Source organism: Pteropus alecto, unplaced genomic scaffold, assembly GCF_000325575.1.
Source record: "Pteropus alecto unplaced genomic scaffold, ASM32557v1 scaffold125, whole genome shotgun sequence".
Classification (NCBI taxonomy): Eukaryota; Metazoa; Chordata; class Mammalia; order Chiroptera; family Pteropodidae; genus Pteropus; species Pteropus alecto.
Genome location: NW_006436888.1, coordinates 3,068,337 through 3,075,636, shown reverse-complemented (window position 1 = coordinate 3,075,636; position 7,300 = coordinate 3,068,337).

Sequence of the window (7,300 nt, the reverse complement as noted above, 5' to 3'; positions counted from 1 at the left end):
CTTACGTTAGAGGAGGCTGGGGATTTGAGACGGTCGATAGATGAAATGTAACAGCTCTGCCTGGCTTACTCCCCGGCAGGACCCCGCTGACCCTGCTGGAAGAACCGGCTGTTATTTTCCCAGTGAAAACCTAAAGTGGCCCAAAGGAAAAGAAGCAGGTGCAGGGTCCTCCCAGCACCCCAGAGGCCGGAGCATCAGTCATCCCAACCCGCCTCAGCAGATGGCAAGGAGCCGCAGATCTGGAAAAGCCCACGCGCTCCTTCGGGGCTGGTTAGACCCTGATGGCGATGCACCGAAGCTCCCATTCACAACGTTCAACTTGTCCAGGGGGCAGAGGGTGTGGTGAGACCCTCAGACAGCAGGGGACCTTCCCAGACCAGCCAGTATGAGACAGATGCTACACGCAAAGCCAGGCGTGTGTGTCACAAAGCAAAAGAACATTATTTCCCAGGGTTCTCCCCATTAAACAGAGTGAAACGGGCGTCAAAGTGCCTGCAGGGTTTCCAGCTTCTCTCTAGGAAACAGGCTCGCTGGATGGCGGAGGCTGGCTGCACGTTGACAAAGTCCATTTTCAAAGCTGGACGGGATTCTGGAGACCCTGTCTGCGGTGGCAGAAACCTCTCTTTCTGGCCAAAGCGACCTGCTGCGTTGACACCATCACTTCCTACAGTCACATAAATGGCCGCCCTCTATGAACAAATGAAGATGGGCTGCACGTTTCATCCAGGAGGCTGGTCACACTCGCAGTTTCAGCCCTCGTCATGAATTATGCATCTGTGCGCCTGCTGGGGGTTTTTTTTTTTTTCTTGTCTTGCTTTCTTGAGTGCTCGTAATAGACAAGGCCCTATAAAAACATACACTTGGTGCAGTCTCCCATGACAATGAACCTGAGACAGCCATCCGAGATTTCTACGCGGAAGCCCTGGGATTTAAGGAGGACGGGGAGCTGCCGCAGACGTCGGGGAGAGAGGATGCGCCGCATTTATGTATTCACGCCGGAGGCCCAGCTGGGAATTCTCCAGGCCGGTCTGAAATGGAACATCGGGACAGGCTCCCCCAAGTCATTCACGGCTCCAGTGACTCTGACTTGGGGTGACAGCAGCCCCTGCAGACCTTCATGTTCTTTCTCCTTTTCTAGTTCCTTTAAATCAAAGAGAGGAAAGTCGCACTCCGTGTTGGCCAAAGCCATTCACCAAAACGGAGCGCGGCTTCCAAAACAAACCCAAAGCCATTCTTAGAGGGATAGTTTGCTTTTACTCAGATGGCTGTTGTATCCCAGACCTAAAACTCCTTAATAACATCGCCTTAGACAGGACTCGCATATCCATAACTCATTCAAGAAGGCCGACTCCAGAGGCCACATGGTGGTTTATCTTATTTTTGTATAATTACATTCTCCCACGCGTAGGATGTACATGATGATTTACAGAGATGTGAGAATACCTGGTTATTATTCCTCACTCCTGATCCATTATTATTCTTTCTACTTTTGCAGAGTCGTTTGCTGGGGAAGGCCATTTAGAAAACAAATGCATATTTTAATAGCTAATATAAAATTTACATTTATATCTCAGGTGTATAGGGATAATGATGTGTTAAGTTAAGGCAAATATATAATTTTTAGCCATGACTAGAAACAAGTGCTGACTTAGGTATTTAAACCGATGTTACATTTTTTAGAGCTTTGGGGATTTTCAACTGTTGATGGATGGCTCAGGAAATACCAGATGGGGAAAAAAATCTCCTGATTTTGCACTTTACATCTAGTGTGTAAATATGTGTTTTGATGTCTCGGAAATATGTGGCTAATTCATCGAATATGCTCACAATGCATTGACAAGTTCAAGCAATATATAAGCAGTAGATATGATATATACTATGATCCCATGTATGTGTGTATACACAGACATACAGTTTACGTATATGTGTATAGTGTGTGTATACATATGGCATGTATATATACATCCATATATTAGCATATATGTGTGTGCGTATACATACACATGTATATATATACACATATATATGTATGTATATATTCATTCTTCCTAACATCTTTCAATGCATATATGAGAGAATAAATAACAAAATATTAGTGGAAGTTAACTCTGGGTTTATGGGTTTTGCTGTCTTCATCTTTGAGCAGGACTGTTTATTCTCTTTGTGGAAGGCCCACCATGAGAGGTGCCAGGTGAGAAGCAAGCACTTGATCCAGACCGCCTGAGTAGGTCGTAGGTCTCGTCACAGTTTATTATATCTGTCAGTTCCTTAACCAGATCTTGATGTCAATTTGACCAGTTTTGGTCTCATCAAGGGTCATTTTTAAAGAGAATGGAGATGTGTCTCCGCTTAGGGCACTAAGTAACTACACTTGACTTAGACTTTGGTGCCCAAAAGCTCCATGTGATTTATGAGGTTAAATGGGGATGATCATGTCTCCACTCCAAATGAGCAAGGGTCCTCAAAAGTGTTTTGGCTGTTGGATTTTGTCCGCTAGGGCAGAAGAGCTATCTACTGCCTTTTTATCTCCTTCCCGTGTGCTACTATAATGAAACAACTCCTTGAAGAAAACGTAGGGGGAAATCTTGACATTGATTTTGGCAATAATTTTTTTTTTTTTGGATCTGACACCCAAAGCACAAACAACAAAAGCAAAAATAAATAAGTGGGACTTCATCAAACTAAAAAGTTACTGCACACTGAAGGAAACAGTCAACACAATGAAAAAGCAACCTAGGTAATGGGAGGAAAATGTTTATAAACCAGATATGTCATAAAGGGTTAATATCCAAACTATATAAGGAACTCATGCAACTCGATAGCAAAAAATAAAATAAGATCCCCAATAACCTGATCTTAAAAATGGGCAAAGGACTTGATTGGACTTTTTTCTCAAAGAAAACATGTAAACGGCCAAGAGGTATAAGAAAAGATGCTCAACATACAAATGGCCAACAGGTAAATAATCAAAACCATAATGAGATGTCACCTCACACTTATTCGGATGACTTACTAAAAAGATGGCGAGCGTTGGTGTGGATGTGGAAAAGAGGGACCCCTTGTGCACTGTTGGTGGGACCGTAAATTGGTGCGGCCACTAAGGAAAACAGTATAGAGGCGCCTCAAAAAATTAAAAATAGTGATAAAGGTAAAGAAATTATGGTTCATATATACAATGGAATATTGCTCTGCCATTAAAAAAATGAAATCCTACCATTTGCAACAACACGGATGGACCTAGAGGTTTTTATGCTGAGTGAAATAAGTCAGAGAAAGATAAATACCATATGATTTCATGTGGAACCTAAGGAACAAAAAGAACAAACTAATCAAAAACAGACTCACAGAAATAGTGGACACTTTGGTGACAGACAGAAGGGACAGGGGTTGGGGGCCTGGGAGAATGGGGTGAAGGGTTAAAGGAGTACAAATTAGTAGTTGATAGTTGGGCACGGGGATGAGGAGCACGGCACAGGGAATGCGGTCAGCATTAATACGATGGCTAAGTGGAGGGGCCGGGGAGGGAGGGAGCAATTGGGGGGATCGTTTTATGAACAAAATAAATGTCTAACCAATGTACTGTATACTTCAAAACGAATTAAATAAATTTATTTTTAAAAAATTAAAAATAGAACCACCATATGTTCTAGCAGTCCCACTTCTGGGTGTACATCCCATGGAAATAAAATCAGTATCTTGATATTTGTTCTTCCATGTTTATCGCAGCAATAGTCACGGTAACCAAGACATAGAAACAACCTAAGCATCTGTAGACAGGTAGATGGATGTCTAAAGAAAATGTGATCTATGTAATGGCATATTATCCGGCCTTAAAAGATAAAGAAATCCTGCCGTTCGCAATAACATGGATGAGCCTGGAGGATAATATGCCAAGCAAAATAAGCCAGACAGAGAAAGACAAGTACCATGTGTCCAACGCACAGTAGCAGAGGGTAGAAGGGCGGGGCCAAAGGGGAGATGCTGATCGAAAGATCCAAACTTTCAATTATAAGATCGAATAAGTTCTGGAGACCTACCGTATAGCATGGTGACTATAGTTAATAATAATGTGCTGTGTACTTGAAATTCACTAAGAAAGTAGATATCAGGTGTTCTCACTACACACGCACACACACAAAAGGGTTACTGAGGTGGAGGATATGTTAGTTAGCTTGATCGTGGTGATCATTTCACAGTGTATATGCATATCAAAGCATCACATCGCACACCTTAAATATCCACAAGTTTCATCAGTCATACGTCAGTAAAGTTGGGGGGATAAATACCTTCTGAGTGAGGGAGGCAGTTGTTTCTCCTGGTATTGGGATGCTAAGGGAAGGAAAACAGAATTATTCATTTCTTCTCACCAGGAAGCAAGGAAGGCACTCTGCTCTCGTTCTCAAAGTCAGGATTGCAAACTGCCATTCAGTGGACCACATGGAGGACCATCATCTCTGGGGCCCGCCTGCATGTTGAGGCCATCTGCCTGGAAAAGGAATTCAGTAAGTCCTCACTTAACATCGTTCGTAGGTTTTTGGAAACTGTGACTTCAAGCGAAATGACGTATGGCAAAACTCATGCTATCATAGGATAACTCACCTACAGAAATATGCTATAGGAACTTAACTCTCGTTTATATCAATTAGCCTATGACAAAATTGGTTAAAGTCACAGTTCCCAAGAACTTATCAATGACGTTAAGTGAAGACTCACTGTATTCTAAGTTAGAGAGAGAAACTCTTCAATCTCTTGTGCCAGAGACTTGTTTTCTTGTGTTATTTTAACTTGAACTTGGACAGCAAAGCAGATCCGCACAGTGTGGCTTGTCTGGACCTGGGGCCTAGCAACCGCTGGCATAGAAACTTAGATTTCCTTTGTTTAACCAGCCTATTCGATCACCCTTACCTTGACCTTCCCTCTTCCCGCATAAGTCCGTTTGTATTTGTGGGGCGTGTGTTTGTGCAGGATTCAGTTTCTGCCAAACGTGTCAGTTGGTGTCCAACAGAGTTCAGAATGGTCACTTTATTTTCAGAGGCAACCTGTTTTCTCTCGGGTATTTGGAGACAACTCCAGAAGTATATCCTAGGAGAGAGACCAAATATTTATATCTAGATTCAGCGTATTGAGGTGAGCTTGCCATCCAGGCACTGGGTGTGGCCCCCATTTAAAAGGCCCAGGAGGACAATTGCACTAACGTGCAGAGGGGCCCAAAGGCCTGGCCCATGCTGTGACGGTGGTGGCCCGCGCTTAATGGAGAAGACTTAAAATGTAGCATGCAGGCAGAGCGTGATTTTTAACTCAAGGCAGTAGTGTGGCTTTAGCGCCAAGCTAGGAAGAGATGGTCTATTAATCCTTTTGACATTCCCTTTGAATAGCGTCATATTTCAATCCTGTTAAGCTGTGCAGCCATTGTTTATTGGTCTCCGTCCAAAGGAAGGACTGCCCGGCTCTGCGCCTTTAAGATGACAGTTGGCTTCAGCCTGCGAGCTGACCTTCTCTCCCTCAACAGCTCTGAGATACACTCAGGCAGCTCCTAGCTGCCTTGGCTCGCCCATCTGTCAGTGACTGAGCAAGGGGTCAGTGGGCCCGCTGCCCTTTAGTTGGAATGTCGAGAAAAGAAAGAAGAAAAGGCACATCTGGAAAACAGAAGAGAAAAGGGAAGGGGAGGTGGACAGGCATGCTAGAGAATCCAGAATCCCAATGGCGACGATCTCCACGCCTTCGCCCTTCCTGTTCTGGTCTCCCCACAGCTGGCATATTTGTTCGTTTGTTTATTCATTCATCAAACATCTATTGAACACCTCGCATTGCATCGTGCTAGGTGCCACAGATGCAAGGACGAACAGGGCAGACGAGGCCTGTGCCCTCTTGACCAACCATCTAGAAGTGGGGTGATCGTCAGCCAGAGGCACTTGGGACATGTCAGGAGCACAGGATTTGGAGATAGATCATCGGGGCTCTGAAGCCTGACTCTGCCATTTGTAAGCTGTGTGACTTAGTGGAAGTCACTTCGTCTCCTCGAGCCTCGTATTCCTCATCCGTAAAGTAAGGCTCGTAGTGGTACCCGTCTCACAGGGTTGTTGAAAGGTCTAAATTAGTCATTGCAATAACGCACTAAGGAGACTTTCTTTCATTCAGCCTTCTCGTTGGGTTTGTTTTTAATTTCTATTGCGATTCGTTACAACAGGACAAGCTCGTGGTGCGAGAGGAACATGTTACGGTGAAATCTGCCTGATGTGGGGAAAGCATCCTGATGGGGGGATATTAACGCTGAGGGTTGGAAGTGATTCTCACCTGGTCTCTCTGTAGGATGTACCCCTCACAGAATACCCTGTGGGGGTGTTCGCCGTCTGCCAAGTTTGGGCTTTGCTGGATCCCTGTCTCCTTGTCACTGGATGAGAAGTTCCTTGCAGGCAAGGAGTCTACCTTGTACATCTTTCTAGCACTTTCTACCACAGTGAACATATCGTGTTGCTTGTCCTTCATCAAGCAACCAGATAAGTGAGTGACCGATTTGCACCCCCCACACGGACGCTGGAGGAAGACGTGGAAGTTCGAGTCTGTTACAGCGTGGTCCTGGGGACAGCTCCAGCTGGCCTTGCGGATGGACACAGTTCTTCTGACCATGCCGCTTGATATTTGTCCAGTGAGTTACCGAGGGGCAGAACACAACATCTGGGACTGTCGGCAGGAAGGACCCTCCCCCACAGGCTGCCCTCTGCGCAGGAGGAACCGTGGGAGAGAAATGCAGGGAGCAAGGGGCCCAGGCCGCCGTGGCATGCCACCTCCTCCCCAGCCTCTGCCCCAGCCTTGTGCACCACTCACCCCGACAGGCCGTAGCTTTTAGGGGTGCTGTCACCGCAGTTAGCTTGCATATGTATTATGTACACCTCGACAAGAGCTGTGATACTGAAAATCTGTTTATAAATCTTGCTTATTTGGGTGGATGCAGGAAAAAAATCCTTCCCAGAGAAGTGTTAATATACAACAGGTTATACATAATTCAGTTTTCCTTTAGCTACTCAATTAATTTTGCATGAACAGTATTTTTAAATCGCCACCCATGCTGAGCTAACTTCCTGCCATGCAAACCTGAGACCTCGGAAGGGTCTGACTATTTGTTCATCTCCTTCCTCCCGGGATCAGTTATCTGAGCCCTTTATTTGTTCTGGAAGCATCGCTGAGCACCACCCCGTGTGCCAAGCTCCGTGCTCGTGAAAGTAGGGAGAACGTGGATGAAGCAACATGATCTCTGCAGAGGTCATAGTCCTGAGCAGGGTGTTTATTATACCAGGTGCCA